Source organism: Sus scrofa, chromosome 1 (assembly GCF_054392235.1).
Source record: "Sus scrofa isolate SSC_HxYL_T2T_F1_AM1 chromosome 1, Sscrofa_HxYL_maternal_Yorkshire_Landrace_v2.0, whole genome shotgun sequence".
In the NCBI taxonomy this organism is placed as follows: domain Eukaryota; kingdom Metazoa; phylum Chordata; class Mammalia; order Artiodactyla; family Suidae; genus Sus; species Sus scrofa.
This window is the reverse complement of record NC_139383.1, coordinates 266,610,265-266,626,974: the sequence shown is the minus strand read 5'-3', so window position 1 is coordinate 266,626,974 and position 16,710 is coordinate 266,610,265. Positions and strand designations below refer to the sequence as shown.

At 44.4% G+C, this 16,710-nt stretch overlaps 1 long non-coding RNA gene across 7 annotated transcripts in view; it reads right to left on the bottom strand.

Moving 5' to 3' along the window:
• The window catches only part of LOC102161373 (uncharacterized), a 358,117-nt gene that overhangs the window by 155,589 nt on the left and 185,818 nt on the right, over positions 1-16,710 (bottom strand). For 6 of the 7 annotated variants that reach the window (XR_014825980.1, XR_014825984.1, XR_014825974.1 and 3 more), the window contains one exon: positions 119-277. This is a non-coding gene — a long non-coding RNA (uncharacterized LOC102161373). Of the gene's footprint in view, positions 1-118; positions 278-3,239; positions 3,449-16,710 lie in introns of those variants that run through there. The other variant, XR_014825965.1, reaches the window with a different exon arrangement.

Sequence of the window (16,710 nt, the reverse complement as noted above, 5' to 3'; positions counted from 1 at the left end):
AGACTTCTATCCTATTTCCCTCTGTATTCTCACTGCCAAGAACTGACCCTGATATATATTATGGTTATCTGCATTTATCGTCAGGTTGCTTATAGAAGTAAGTAACAGGAAAACATACCAATTCAAATAACTGAGGTTCAAGAGATGAGACAGGCTCCAGTTTGGATTTCCTGCTGCAGTTCTGGATCAGGCTCCTCTCTCCGTGTGTCCCTTTCATTTCCAGGCATACAGCTGGACGGCCCCAGCAATCGTGCACCTTATACCCATGCAAGGTAACCTACAGAACAAGAGAGAGAGTGACTCTTCCCAAGGCCAAATTCATTTCCAGAATTAGGCCACATGCTCATCCCTAAGTCAATTCCTGGAAAGTGAAAAGAGAGGACTCTGTCCGCAAAGCTAGAGGAGGTACCACCTTCTCCTGCAGCACACAGACACTGCTCAAGTGGGAATTCAGTTGAGAAAGTACTCAGCTAAAAGTGACCACTAGACCTGCAGTGGTTAAATTCATAGCTTTTTATTGTTTCACACAACAAGAGCTAGGTGCCTGTCACAATTGATTCTGTCTTCTGAAGTCATCAGAACTAGCCTGTTAGATTCCCTTGCTCTTTCCCTCGCACATATTTCAGTGGCTTAAAAATAGGAGGGATTGAAAACATATGGGAGGGCATTGAAAATACCACAGGTTTGGTTTTCATTGATGCAGAAGCCATTCACAAAAGTGGAAGAGGGATAAGACCGAATCTTGTAGACTGAAATGGAAAGTGATGAGGTAAACTCACACTTTTTAATTTACATACATGAATACACATACAAATATAGATACAGATTGTGTGTGTCTGTGTGTGTCTGTCTGTCTGTCTGGCTGTTCTATCCCTGCCCATTAAAAGGCCCTAGAAACACTGGCACACCTTTCACAATGATCATGCTTAGTTCTTGGTTTCCATATACGATTCTCCACTACAGAAACTAGAGCCCCTAAGAGCAATGACTTATCCAGAACTGAAAAAGGAGAAATTCAAGGTAGGTTAAGAACATCTTGTTGTATCATAAAGCAAGGAACTGCTAAAAGGATGGTGGAGACGGGTCCAAACACAATTGGAGCCAGTCTGAAGGGGCTCCATCATCCGAGTCTAGGTCACGTGTGCATCCAAATAAATACTGATATCGACCTGTGACAACCCTTTCAGTGAAACAGAAACCCATTTGTCTATAGTAATTTAAATAAATGTGAGAAATGGAAAAGCTCCCATTTACATCAAAGATGAAGCATGATCCCCCAAATACATTTTTATTAATCACTAACTGATGAATATAATATACTTATTAATTAACCTTGTAATAGGGAGTTCCCATTGTGGCTCAGTGGTTAATGAATCTGACTAGCATCCATGAAGACACAGGTTCGATCCCTGGCCTTGCTCAGTGGGTTAAGGATCCGGCATTGCTGTGAGCTGTGGTGTAGGTCACAGATGCAGCTTGGATCCTGTGTTGCTGTGGCTGTGGCTGTGGCCAGCAGCTACAGCTTTGATGTGACCCCTAGCCTGGGAACCTCCATATGCCACAAGTGTGGCCCTAAAAAGAAAAAAACAAAACAAACAAACAAAAAACCTTGCAAAAGAGAAACCCTATAGACATTTTAACCAAGTGATCAAAGCTAGTATCACCAGCAGTTGGACAAATTAGCATTTGGTGCCTAAAGATATGATGCCATGAGAAGATATTTGGCAGATTACCACTAAAAGCTCATAAATCATGAGGAAATATCAGAAAAACTCAAACTGAGGGATGTTTTACAAAGTAACTGGCCTGGCCCATTCAAAAATGTCAATCATGAAAGACAAAGAAAGAGCAGATATCAAATCAATAATTTACAAAGATTTAAATAGGAGATGTAGTCAATATTTTATAATAACCTTGGAGCTCTCTGGTAGCTCAGCAGGTTGAGGATCCAGCAGCACTGGGTTGCTGCTGCAGTGCAGGTTCGATCCTTGGCCCAGAAACTTCCACATGCCATGGACAGGGCCAAAAAAAAAATCATCATATAAACTTGTGTGGAGCTAATCTATAAAAATAAATTACTATGTTCTACACCTGAAACTAACAAAATATTGTAAGTCTACTATATTTCAATTAAAAAAAAGGGACTGAGAAATTATTTCAGACTTGAGGAAATTAAAAATACATGACAGTAAAGTGGATTTATGTTATTGGGTCAGATAATCAGGACATTAATCAGACTTTCAGGGCAATTTCAGTTGGGTACATGTATTAGAAAGCAATATTGGGAGTTCCCGTCATGGCTCAGTGGTTAACGAATCTGACTAGAAACTATGAGGTTGTGGGTTTGATCCCTGGCCTTGCTCAGTGGGTTAAGGATCCAGCGTTGCCGTGAGCTGTGGTGCAGGCCGGCAGCTACAGCTCCGACTAGACCCCTAGCCTCAGAACCTCCATATGCTGCGGGTGCGGCCCTAGAAAAGACTAAATAAATAAATAAATAAAAATAGAAAGCAATATTGGATCACTGCTAACTGTCTTATTTTGCTAGTTATACTGTCATTGTGTGGGGAGATTATCCTTGTTTTTTCAAAATAAGAAAGTTAGCATTGGCCCAATATTGCTTCCTAATATGTGTACTCAACTGAAATTGCCCTGAAAGTCTGAATAATGTCCTGAAACTTACTTGCCAAAGGTTCAGAAACTATGGTACATGTGAATGTGTGTTGTGTGGATGGTTGTATATGTCATAGAGAAAGAATGCTGAGACCAATATGGAAAAAGCTAATAATCAAGGAATCTGGGTGACGGAAATATGTACTGTTTTGCAATTTTTCTGAAGAAGATTAGAAATATTTCAAAATGGAAAGTTTAAAAAAAAAAAAAAGACGACGAATGGGGATATGCATGTTGCTTGGCAACCAAGTGTGTTTATGATAACATACATCTCAGGCAGTACAAGCCAAACCTTCTCAGGAACGCTGCACTTCTGTGTAGTTCCAAATTCTAGTGGCATTATCCCTCAAGCTACTCAATTACAGAAAAGTCATTCTTCTACCACATTCCACCATGTATCTCTGGGAAAGTTCCGCAAATCTGTCCTGGTTGTCACTTTGTGTATAAACCCGTCCTCTGTCTCCAGACCACCACCTGCTCTTCTGCAGGTCACCCCCTTCTCCACTGAGATGACTTCACCCAAGCTGCAGCTGCTTCCCTTCTTCATCCCCCTGGTATGGCCTCCTCACCTGCCTGTGAGATCACTGATGTCACAGCTTGGCTGGGCCCAGCTGTCCTCCACGGAGCCCCCAGTGGTCCCGGGGGTGCAGAAACAACTCCTCCTTTGGCTGCTGCCTCTAAACACAGCAAGAACTTCTTTTGCAAGCCCGACCTCAGAGATAGTTCTCCCCAGCTATAATCTTCAGCGATCCTTGCAACTCTCAGGGAGGCTCCAACTGACTTTCAAGAGGGTGAGGGAGAAAACAATTTCCCCAAGAGCAATGGATAGGGGCTTGCTTTGTTTATGTAGCAGGGGTTGACAAATAATGCCCCGTGGACCAAATCGAGCCTGCTCCCCACTCTACAGGGCCCCCAAGCCAAGAACAGTTTCTGCATTTACAAATGATGGGAAAAAAAAATCAAAAGAAGAATACTTTATGACCCATGAGAACAATATAAAATTCAAATTCCCTGGGCCCATTAATAAAGTTTAACTGGAAGGCAGCTATGCTTTTTCATTTACATATTGACTAGGGCTATTTTCATGCTAAAATGGCAGCACTGAGTGGTTGTGACAGAGACCACTTGGCCCACAAAGGCTAATATATTTACTATCTGGCGCTTTACAAAGAAAGTTTGTCAACCCCTGGCTGAGATGATTGAAAGAGCCTTCCAGTGTGGGCCCTCTTCAAATAAGTACAAAAGACATAATCTCCTGCTCCTAAAGCATCTTTACCCCAGGAAAGTATAAACAGTTTATAACTACTTAAATGACAGCTTTTTCATCTTAAAAATTAACTTATTTCAGTTGCTAGGGCTGTGATGCATTCAACTCCAAGTTAACAGTACTGAGCTGAGCTGAGCCTTTGGGAGTTGGGGTGTAGGACCTGGCTCGCAGCTGAGTCTGCAGCGTTTCCCTAGGAGACTCAGGTACTGCGGGAGGCAGTGACTGAAGTGGTAAAGTGGTACCAACCAAAGATCTGGGAATTTCTCATTAAGCTCAAGAAACAGAACTGCAGGATTTCCCGTCGTGGCTCAGCGGTTAATGAATCTAACTAGCATCCATGAGGACACAGGTTTGATCCCTGGCCTCGATCAGTGGGTTAAGGATCTGGCATTGCTGTGAGCTGTGGTGTAGGTTGCAGACTCGGATCAGATCTGGAATTGCTGTGGCTGTGGCGTAGGCCAGCGGCTACAGCTCCAATTCGACCCCTAGCCTGGGAACCCTCATTACCGAAAGAAAGAAGGAGGGAAGGAAGGAAGGAGGAAACAGAACCATGACAGGTCCACAAACTAAAAAAAAAAAAAAAAAATCAGTTCACTGTAGTTCTGCTCTGATTGTTATTTCCATAGAATGAATTTCTGACAGTCTTACTTGGGTTGAATTTAATACTCAAATTGATGCCCATAGGATTGTTGAGTGAATTCTAGTGCTTATACTTAATGAAAATTATTTATGTTGTTTTATTAAAATAGAAATGGAAATGCATCCAGAAAGAAGACAAATAAATCTGCTTATGGCCATGGATTTTAAAATGTGGCCCCAGCCATTTAGCCATAGGGAAATGAACTCTACAAACAACTTTAATGAGCTTGGAAATGGATTCTTCTCCCATCAAGTCCCCAGATGTAAACATAGCCTGGTCAATACTTTGACTGCAGCTTTCTGGGACCCAGTTTAGCCATGCCTGGACTCATGGTCTACAAAAACTGTGAGATAAGGTGTGTTCTCTTTTAGCTGATCAATTGCTGATTATTTATCACACAACAGAAAACTAATACACTGGGTGACAGCCCTATGTCTTCTTTCCTTTCTCTCAGATGGTAATAGGTTGCTGCTATGACTAAGGCTGTGCCTTCGAGAACCAGCTGTGTAAGAAAGTGCCCACAAACTCTTCTGGCCTGATTTATAGAAGCCTTCCTCAGCAGCCAGCCATAGATGCTGCTGGAGCATCTGGTACCAGAGAGGGGGCAAGAATGGAGCCTGCATGGCCCTCCCCCAATCCTTGACCACCATGCATCCCTGCACAAACATTAGAGAGCAGCGGGAGAACACCCAATGGGTATGGGTGACCAATGGAAAAGGAACTCATGACTTTTACGTGTGCGTAAAACCTGAGAAAGAGTGTCCTTTGCAGGAGACATGCCACGATGGTAGAAAAGGCAAAGTGTGGTGTCTGGTGTCTGCACATTCGGGTATTTCAAGCCTTGGCTCGTGTGATTAAGGCCTCATTCCAGGAGGTTTCTGAATCTCTTTTCCCACCTGTAGAATAAGACCCAAAGTCATTTTGCCACAAACTATTTAGTGTGCATTGGCAATGTGGACTGGGCATGATGCTGGAAGCCAGGAAAACAGAAATAAAGGAAACGTGGCACCTGCCCTCCAGACTGGGAAAAGACTGGGTTTTTTGGTCTGTTTGTTGGCGGCACCCATGGTATGTGGAAGTTTCTGGGCCAGGGATTGAACCTGAGCCACAGCAGTGACAACGCCAGCTCTTTTACCACTAGGCGACCAGGGGACTCCTGGAAAAGACGGTGATGTAAAAAAATTAAACTACCTGAGGGAAATCAAAATCTTCCCTTTTGCACCTCCAGTCGGCAGGGCCTAGGACATCACACAGTGATATCCACTGCGTGCCTCCTGAGTGAATGTGTCGTGCAGAAGGATGTTAGGTTCAGAACGGGCGACGAAATTGTACTGGAAGGAGAAGACAGCTTTTAAGTAAGTAGCACAACCTCTTACGGGCAATTCTGTTATTAAATGGTAGTGCCAGTCACGGTGAGAATAAAATAGCTAGACTGTCCCACCTAAGAAATGAACCAGAGCATTGGAGAGGGAGGTTTAAGGTACTAGAAAGGGGGAGGGAAGAGGAGGAATGATAAGATGCAGGTCGCACCAAATGGCACCAACCTGAGCTGTCAAGTGATGCGCTTGGACAGACGCTTGCGCACACGTAGGGTAGATTCCCAGGGAAGGTCTCCTGGTTACAGCTCCCACGTGGGAGTTGGAGGGAGATGAATTAAAAAGAGCTTTTTTGCCAACACTGATAAATGGTAGAGGGTAGGAACGGCTCATGGAGAAACGAAGAGGCGAACAATGTGAGTGCATGAAACCAGGGCCGGGGTGACTCGCCTGAGCCCCTGGAGGTCAGAGAAGACACCCGGGATCCCACCAACGGGGCTTCAAGCCAAAGTGTACCTTCATCACAACCAGCAAGGTGACCCCTGCAAGCCAGAGAGGATGGGACGTGTGGGCGATGACCCTGAAGAAATGAGAAAATGAATGGACGAGGTGTCAGGAGCAGGAGGGGAGGGGAGACGTGCCCCTGTCTGGGGGCAAGGAAGGAATTTACAGATATACCTGTTGTCATGGGTGAATTACTGCAGCCTTTGCAAAGGCTGACAAAGCATCACAGTGTCATTTCTTCCCCACAGAAGAGTCAGGCAGATACTCAGAGGAGAGCCATTAGGGGGAAGGGATGGGGTTAGAATTTCTGGAATCAGCTCAACAGGCAGCAAGAACTCAACAGGCTCATCCATGGCTCCCAGACCGGAAACAGCCTGAGGAGTGAGGGTCGGGGGGCTGAGGGTACCCCTCCTTCCAGACAGACCAGCCTTCTCCCCAGAGGGATGTTTGCTTCACATTCCTATCTATTTTTTTCCCCCTCTATGTTTACCTGATCAGGGAAATTGTTAAAAGAGGAAAGATAAAGAAAGATGGGAAAAAGTAAAATTAAAAAAAAAAAAAAATGAGCCAGCAGAACATTATATGAACATGAGCATGTTTGCGGGCGCACAGACCCATCTTGGAAAATGATTCTTCGGAAGAGGCCTTTGGTGCCAAATAGTTGAGCAGCTGCCAGTCTTTTATGACTCTTTATCACCTCCCCTCCGATGCGGCAGATCAAGACAAATCCGCATTCCTTCCCCTCCGTCTGGGTCCTGCTCTGAGCCTTTGTCAGCAGCTGCTTTGCGGAGGCTCCGGCTTGAGAAAACCCGCCTGGCAGCTCCATATCAGTTCAGAACAGCGCTTGTACAGATGGGGTGTCCTCTGGGAGCCATGGTAGCAGAGACACAACAAACAAAAGCAACCACAGGCTTCCACAGTGAACACTGAAGTCCTCCATAGCTCCCCAGCACTGTTTATGGAATAGCTGAGTGGCCATATAGCCCTGGTTCCCCAAAGCCAGAGAGGGGGCAGCTGTTGCAAATTCTTCATGAAGAGCTTACACGTAAAAGAGTTCAGGCTGGGCTTGACCGTGGGGCTGCACGTGTCTCCTGCTGCCATCTGGTTGTGACTGTCCCACTATCCTCATTCATCCATTCATAATCCCTTCCTTCCTTCCTTCTTCCCCCCTCCTCCCTTCCTTCCTTCCTCCCCCCGCCTCCCTTCCTTCCTCCTTCTCTTTTCTCTCCTCCCTCCCTTCCTCCTAGCCTTCCTTCCTCCCTCTCCTTTCCCTCCCTTTCTTCCTTCTTTCCCCTTCTTTCACCCCTTTCTCCCCACCTCCCCGCTTCTCTCTCTCTCTTTCTCTTTCTTTCGTTAGTTGGGCAACTGACAGATGCTCTAATGCTAGGGTTTGAACTAAGAACAGACGTGGTTTCCATCCTCATGGAGCTCAGAACTGAGCTGGAGAAACAGACAGACACACGACCGGTTGGTACGCATACAACACACACAGCGTGTTTAGCATGGTGACGATACCACAGGGGCTGTGGGGAAAAAAAGAGTGACTTCCTAATCAAGGAAGGCTTTCAGAAGAGGCCTCCAGGAGGTCGTAAGGTCTGAGTTAGGCTTGGAAATACAAGTTAACGGAATGGAGACGTGCTGGACAGATGTCTTCCTGGAAAATGGGACAGCCTGTGCCGACAGAAAGGATGGAGAAATGACAAGGGTGTTTGAGGAACCTGAGAGCAGCTCAAGGGTAGGGGGTGTGTGGCTGAGAGTGAGAGATGGAGTTGCAGAGCCAGGCAAGAGCAGGACCATAAAATGGGGTGCAAACAAGCAAAAGGCAGATGACCCGACGTGCGTTTCAGAGAGCACAGCGGCATTTCGCAGCCAGCAGCATGGAGAAAGATGGGACGGAGGCAAGGAGGGCTGAAAGAGAAAAGCCACGCACTCAGACTTCTCTTAAATCACCAGAAAAACAGTCCAGCAGGACAGTTAGGAGTGTTTAGCGCTGAAGGCAATAATAGCTCGTGAGCTCACTGGCACACAGAAGCGAGGATTAGCTCCCTTCCCAATTAAATCCTGATCTGTTTTCTCCTGTGTGAAGAGACTCCATCATGCCTGTTTCATCCAATCTTTCAATATTGCTCAACTTAATTTAATTCTGATTTACTCCTTACCCAATGCATGCCAAGCACAGGGATATCGAAATAAAACGGGGCATAATTTGTTCTTTCCTGACCTAACAAATAACAGTATTTGCGGCATTAAAACACAGTGTTCAATAACTGAGCCCATTCTCAAATTACCCCCTTGTATAATTTGTCCCTATTTGCAACATAAGATTATAGGAAAATATAAGAAAATGAAGAATTTTGTGAAATGCTATGCAGATTAAGTTAGCTATGGAAACACACATGGTTTCTGAGAAGGTTATGCTAATGGGGAGCAGGCTGAGCACTCAGGGAGAATGGCCGTGGGCCTAGCCTCTGCTCGCTGGGGTCCTGCAGTCTGGTTTGCATGGAGTTCTGAACTTAGGGCAGAGGTGATGCTGGCTCAGCGTGCTGCCACGTAGAGAAAAGGGAAGGAGCAGGCTCCACCATGGGCATTGCAACACCCAAGTAGGCCCCAGAATGACTCTTGAAAAAAGCGGCCCCAGTCAATCTTGCTGCATTTCATATATCAGAGTTTGCCTATAACCCAGAGGCTATAAGCTTAAGCAAATGCTCTGTTCTAAATATCTCTTACTCTGGCTGATGAACACATGTTCACTTCCTAACACTTTTTCTGTAGGACCTTCCCTGAAGCCAAGAAAACCATAAATGTTTAGGACATTTTCCTCGTTGTATGCAATGCAGATGGCAGTGTAAAATGCTATGCAAAACTACATAATGAAATAATCTACACTATATGTACCCTGTCATATATGTTATGTATGACATAATGCAATATATACTATGATGTGCTGGAAATCTTGGTTTCCTTGACTATCATGGCTTTGGGACTATGAGTTTTTTTTCTTTTTGTTTTTCTTTTTACAGCTGCACCTGTGGCATATGGAAATTCCCAGGATAGGGGTTGAGTCAGAGCCACAGCTGCCAGCTACATCACAGAAATGCCGAATCTAAGCCACATCTGCGACCTACGTATGTCACAGCTTGTAGCAACGCCAGATCCCAACCCACTGAGCGAAGCCAGGGATAGAACCTGCATCCTCACAGACACTATGTCAGATTCTTAACCTTCTGAGCCACAGTGGGAACTCTGAGACTATAAACTCCTTGACTGCAGGGCAGTAACTTATTCACCATTATGTCTGTAGATCTAGAAGCATGTGGCAATTAGCAGGAGCTCAGGGAATGTTTCTGATAAAGGAAGGACAGGAATAGAGAAGAAAGGATAAAAAAGAGGAAGGAGCAAAGGAAATAATTATCTTGTGAAGAAGCAATTTCTGGTCTTTTAAAAATGTCTTCCTGGAGTTCCCGTCGTGGCGCAGTGGTTAACGAATCCGACTAGGAACCATGAGGTTGCGGGTTCGGTCCCTGCCCTTGCTCAGTGGGTTAACGATCCGGCGTTGCCATGAGCTGCGGTGTAGGTTGCAGACGCGGCTCGGATCCCGAGTTGCTGTGGCTCTGGCGTAGGCCGGTGGCTGCAGCTCCGATTGGACCCCTAGCCTGGGAACCTCCATATGCCGTGGGAGCGGCCCAAAGAAATAACAAAAAGACAACAACAAAAAAAAATTAAAAAAAAAATAAATAAATAAAAATGTCTTCCTTACCTAACTCTGGCTATCTCGTTCTAAGGGCTCTGGTGCTTTTTCAGTCAAACATGACGGAAGAAAAAGTGAGAATGCAGGTTCTCTGTCTTTACAGCACCTCAAAGAAAAGTCTAGACTGCCTTGTTTGTTTACAAACACTCTCAAGGATCTAGTTAAGGAAAATAATTACACAGAAAGATAAATGTCATCATTCAAACATATACAAGATAAGGTGCTATAGGAGGAGGGAGGAAGGAAGAGTTAATTCTGCCCAGGAAGATCCAGGCATGGGGAATAATCGCGATGGGTTATCAAGGCTGAGAAGGAGCTAAAGTGTGGGAGAGAAGAGTAGTTACAGAAGCCAAGTCTCACCAGAATGAACCCTAAGGCTCCCCAGCATCTGAGTCCTGCTCCCCGGTGGAACAGTGGTGGGAGGGTTTGGATATTTCCAGCAAGTGGTTATACTTGCAAAGATGGCATCGTTTTTTCAAAAACTGTGTCCTGAGGACTGATGCTGATGGAAGATGTGATTCATATCACAATTGGAAAACTGGGAAATCTGAGAAAATAAAAAGGGTAAATAGACTTGATAAAACGATTCAAAATAAACAGAGACAGGGCCAGATTGAAGGATTAAATCAAGACTATATTTTTTTATTTTATTTTTTTATTTTTATTTTATTTTATTTTATTTTATTATTTTATTTTATTTTATTTTCCTTTTAGGGCTAGACCCACGGCATATGGAAGTTCCCAGGCTACGGGTTGAATTGGAGCTGTAGCCACCGGCCTACGCCACAGCCACAGCAACACCAGATTCAAACCACATTTGTGACTTACACCACAGCTCATGGCAACACCAGATCATTAACCCACTGAGTGAGGCCAGGGATCGAACCCCTATCCTCATGGTTACTAGTCAGGTTCATTACCACTGAGCCACAATGCGATGTCCTGAATCAAGATTTCTTGGAGTTACCGTTGTGGCTCAGTGGAAATGAATCTGACTAGTATCCATGAGGATGCAAGTTCGATCTCTGGCCTTGCTCAGTGGGTTAAGGATCTGGCATTGCTATGAGCTGTGGCGTAGGTCACAAATGTGGCTTGGTTCTGGTGTTGCAGTGGCTGTGGCATAGGCCATCGGCTACAGCTCCAATTGAACCCTTAGCCTGGGAACCTCCATATGCTGCGAGTGCAGCCCTAAAAAGACAAAAACAACAACAACAACAAAAACCCACCAAGATTTCTTAAATGAGAGTAATAATTGGGTCCAATAGAATAACCTAGAGGGAACCCCTCCACCATGCAACCTAGTGTGTGAGTACATATGTTCTCTATAGGTGATGCTCCCTATTCGGCATGGCCTCTCCCTAAAATGAATTTATTGATAATAAATAACTGTAACTAGTTATTTACTGCAACCAGTTAACTGACACTGTAACCAAACTCTTAGAAGGAAGATCCAAAGTTCTGGGAAAGAATATAAATTCAATTAAAAACTACTCTAGTCTGTGCACCCTACCTCTGCCACTTTCTATGTTTCCTTTTATAACCTCACTGCAGTTTTTCACCTCTTCATCTGCAAAATGGGAATATTCATCCATAACTCAAAGACCTGTGAGAAATCCAAGAGATACGATGCTTACATAGAACAATGAGTACAGTTCTATTAGCGCAGACATGGTGGCTAAAAGATGGTGCCCCCCAAACGTATATGCATGGCCTCATATCCAGCACCTGTGAATGTAACCTTATTTGGAAAAAGGTTTTACAGATATAATTCAGTTAAAGATGTCGAGATAAGGAGATTACCCAGGGTTACCTAGGTGAGCCTGAACTCCAGGGACAGGTGCGACACACAGAGGAGGGGAGAGGTGACCACAGACGTAAAGATTGGAATGATGCAGCCACAGACCAAGAAATGCCTGGAACCACAGGAAACTGAAGGCACTCGGAATGTAGAGTCCCCTGGAACCCCTGGAGGGCATGTAGCCCTGCTGCCACCTTGACTTCACACTCCTATCCTCCAGAACTGGGAGAGGACACACTCCTATTGTCTGAAGCCACCAAGTTTGTGATGATGCATTATGACAGCCCCAAGAAATGAATACGGTAAGTAGAAACACTACTGTTCAAAAGCTATATATAGCTTCTCATCTCTATCTGCCAGAAGGGCCATTATGAAAGCACAAGTGGTGCCTTTCTTTTCTTTTGCTTTTCTTTAGCTGGAAGGGAGGGGGATGGGAGTATATTTGCTCCCTGAGCTCTGTTCTGGGCCCCAGTATAAGCTTCTGCTCTGCCTCTAGCTAGGAACAAATGGCAAGAATAAGATTTTGTGGAAAACTCCCCCAAGAATGGGGAGGCAGAGGAGAGGAAGATGGAAAAACCAGCATCAACTTGACTTTCTTTATTGAAGTCTAGTATCTGGTGTGAAAAGGAAAAGGTGTTTCTATACTTTTTTTTCACATAGTGCCTTGTCCCTGGGGATGCTGGGGTGGGAGCAACACTGGGCTGCTTGTCACAGGCCCCGGAAGTGCCACTAACTCACAATGTGTCCCCTGCTCATAATTCCTCCTTTTTGAGCTTCAGTTTTCTCATCAATAGAGACACCATTTGGTGCCATATAATTCTGATGAGAAAAACAAAGAGGCAACAACAATCTGTTGTCTACTCCAAATTGCATCTGGCTAAGTTCACTCTCCTAGCCAAATATCAAGCATAAAGATGAAAATTAAAAAAAAAAATCCGCCCAGTGATAGAGATACGTGTTGTTGGTTTTTTTAACTCTGCATTCTATCACACCCACCCCAACTCTAGGTAATGGTGCTGTGCCCGTTACTGTGGCATCTAAGCTTTGCATCATCTCCCCATCGTTCCTCACTAACCTTATGCTTCAGCCTCACTGAATGATCTCTCCACTCAATGCTGTTTCCCTAAGCTTAACAGGTGGGATCTTGAGTCCTCACTTTTGCCAAGACTCCCTTCCCAACCCAGTGCCGTCTTCACTTCCGAGAAGCAAAAGAGATGCTTATGGGAAAATAAGGATCTCAGCCATAAAGTAGCCACACAACAAATGAATTCTGTATGGTGATTTCCCTTCTCATAGTTCAAATCTCCTCAGTTTGAATCACAAACATGTTAGCATAACAGGGAAAATTACAGGAACTCTTCTAATTTTGCCAATATGGGAAACCAAGGCCAGGAGAGAAATGAGATGCTCAGCCATATACCCTAAATCAGTAACAGAAGGGGGTCTAGATGCCCAAATATCTTGCTTGGGATACCCTCTGTTTTTTCTTTCTTTTTTTATCTTTCAACAGTATGACTGTTCAATGTCTCAGTGGCAGGGAGCTTCAGTGTAATAGGGTGTGTATAGAGGGGATGAAGGAAGTCATAAAGGAAAACCAGCTGAGAATGCCACCATTCCCTCCGACGTTTGGGATTAAGGGTGAGGAACAGAGAGGGCTGACTTACTTCTCAGCTGGGATCTATTAGCATAGTCTTCACAGCCAGTGATGGGAGGAGGTTTTGTTCTCCAGGTCCTATTTTTAATTTTTTTAAAGGGCCTCACCCTCAGCATATGGAAGTTCTCAGGCTAGGAGTAGAATTGGATCTACAGCTGCCGGCCTACACCACAGCCACAGTAACATGGGATCCAAGCCACATCTGTGACCTACACCACAGCTCATGTCAATGCCAGATTCCTGGCCCACCGAGCGAGGCCAGGGATCGAATCTGCATCCTCTTGGACACTAGTCGGATTCATTTCGGCACCACAACGGGAACTCCCCAGGGCATTTTTGATTGTCACAAGGTGGATAGTAGGGGGAAGGGGTTGGGTGTTACTGGCATCTAGTGGGTACAGGTCAGGAATGCTGTAAACATCCTACACAGGAAAATCCCCCACAACAAAAATTTTCCAGCCCAAATGTCAATATTTCCAAAGATGAGAACCTTGTACTAGTAGGATTTCTCTTCTGCCAACACAGCTTCTAATGGGATCTCTATCCTGGTAACCTATCTCTGCCAGAAACTGAGAAGTAGTCAAGAGTTTGGGGCATAATTAATCTAGGTTTTCAGAAGCAAAAAGGCTCACTGTAGTCCCCTCTAGAGAACTTAAAAGAAACTACTACTGATAGTGATAGTCTATGACAGTATTATTATTTTTAAAATCTGCTCAATACCTTTCTTCCTCTTTTTTCCTTCTGGTAATATATCTATGCCAGTTAATTTTATGAATCAACTTGTCTAGGACACAAGATGCCCAGATCTTTAGGCAAAGATTACCCAGGGTGTTTCTGTGAGGGTGCTTTTGGATGAGATGACCATTTAAATCAGTTGAATGAGTAAAGCAAATTGTTCTCCCTGGGAGTTCTCATTGTGGCTCAGCGGAAATGAATCTGACTGGCATCCATGAAGATGCAGGTTCGATCCTTGGCCTTGCTCAATAGGTTAAGGATTCGGTGTTGCCGTGGGCTGTGGTGTAGGTCACAGATGCCACTCAGATCTGATGTTGCTATGCCTGTGGTGTAGGTGGGCAGTTACAGCTCCGATTGGACCCCTAGCCTGGGAACCTCCATATGCTATGGGTACGGCCCTAAAACGACAAAAAAAAAAAAAAAAATTGTTCTGCCTAATGTGGGTGGGCCTTGTCCCATCAGTTGAAGGTCTGGAAAAAAAAAAAAAAAAACAACAAAAAAAAAAAACAAATAAGCTAACTCTCCCCAAGTAAGAGAATTTTCCCAGCCTGACTTCCACTGAACTGGGACAATTGCTTTTTCTGTCTTCAGACTTGACTTGAAACTGGCTTTTCTTGGTTATGACCCTGCTGACTTTTGGATTAGAACTATGCCATCACCTCTCCTGACTCTCAGGGTTTCAGAACTGGACTCAAATTACACCATCAGCCCTCTTGGGTCTCCAGCTTGTTGACTGACTTTGTAGATCACGGGACTTGATAACTTCCATAATTGGCCATTTACTTTTAAATCTCTCTTTCTATATAGACGTATATTTCTTATTAGTTCTGTTTCTGGGTTGTGACCAAACCTGAACAATCTTAGTTATCCATTCCCTTATATCCACTGATTGGCCCAAGGTTAGACAAGGGATGAAATCAACGTCAATCAGAATTCTCCCTTAAAGTGGACATCCAGGAGATTACTGGGAGATTATTCTCTTTTTGCTGGCTCAGAATACTGGAACAATATGAAGCTGGTCTCCTGTTTCCATCTTCCTCATTATATGCAAAAGGTCTCCATGGAGAGGGAGAGAATTCAGCCATCAGAGATGACATACAGGTGCAAACTGTGTATTCAGGTTGTAAGCAGCATCGGTTTGGGTTCCCCAAATTCTTCTTTTGGGACTGTGAGCTACCCTAGAATCCAGCTGTAAGAGCCAGCAAATCCTCTTTCTTGGCAGACGCTGCTTTCAGTTGGGTCTTTGTCACTTGCAGCAGAAAGGATTCCAAGTAATAAACTCCCATTTATGGAGCATTTGAGAGTTAGCTAAGTGTTTTCACATCCGTGATCTTATTGTAGGCCCACTAAAACTTACGCTATATATAGAGAGAAGGGAGGGGGGCATTATCTCACTGACACGTGTGGAAGCTGAAACTCAGGGTGGTTGAGGCTCAATGACCATCCTGACACCACCCCCAAGATGTCAAATGCTATGGAACCTCTCCCTAGGGAAAAAAAACCTGCATTCTCAGAGTTAGGAGAGCACAGTTCGGGGTAGAATAATAAAAATAATAGAATAATAGTTAACACATACAGAGTGTTTATCATATGCCAAGCTCTACTCTTAGGGCTTTGTGTATATTATGTCTTAAATCCTCATATCAAACTCATAACAACAGGTACCAACTAGCTTTTATATTTTGCAGAGGAGAAAAGCAAGGCATTCAAGTAAACTGCCAAAGTCCTCCAGATAGGAAGTGACAGAATCGGGATTCAAACCCAGTGTCCTCAGGCGCACCCACGGGAGCCTATTGAAGCACACAGAGTTTTTAAAGGTTGACCCCAATTCTCCCCACACTTGGCTAGGCAGGCATGGAACCAGGATCTGAATCCTGATTTAACCAACTTAAAGGGCTTTATTCTAAATGGGAACCCAAGACTCCCTTTCCCTGTAGATGGTAGCCTGCCATGCCAGGCTTTAAACCCCAATCTTCACAATCTCAGGCTAATGCCTTCTTATATATCCATTTAACACAGCGTTAATGCACACTTACTGTATGTCCAGTCCTTTAGAGATTGTTTTGGAGTGAGGAATGGGAATGGTGCACAGCAAGACTCTTTGAATAACCAATCTATCCTTATCCTTGAAGAAGATGAGATTCATACTCAGACACAGCTTTGTGCCTTTAGGAGCCTGCAAAGGATGGCCATCTGAACCTTCTTAGAGAAGGACAAGAAAGCTCCCTGCATCAACCTCAGAAGCCAAGTTTAAAATATATGCTCCTTTGCAGTTCATAGCAAAAGTTCAACCCATCACACGAAAATCCTTTTTTGTTCCAGGAGCCCATGCGGTGAGGGTGGTAATACTTGTTTATTTTATGGCTTACTAGAAGGAA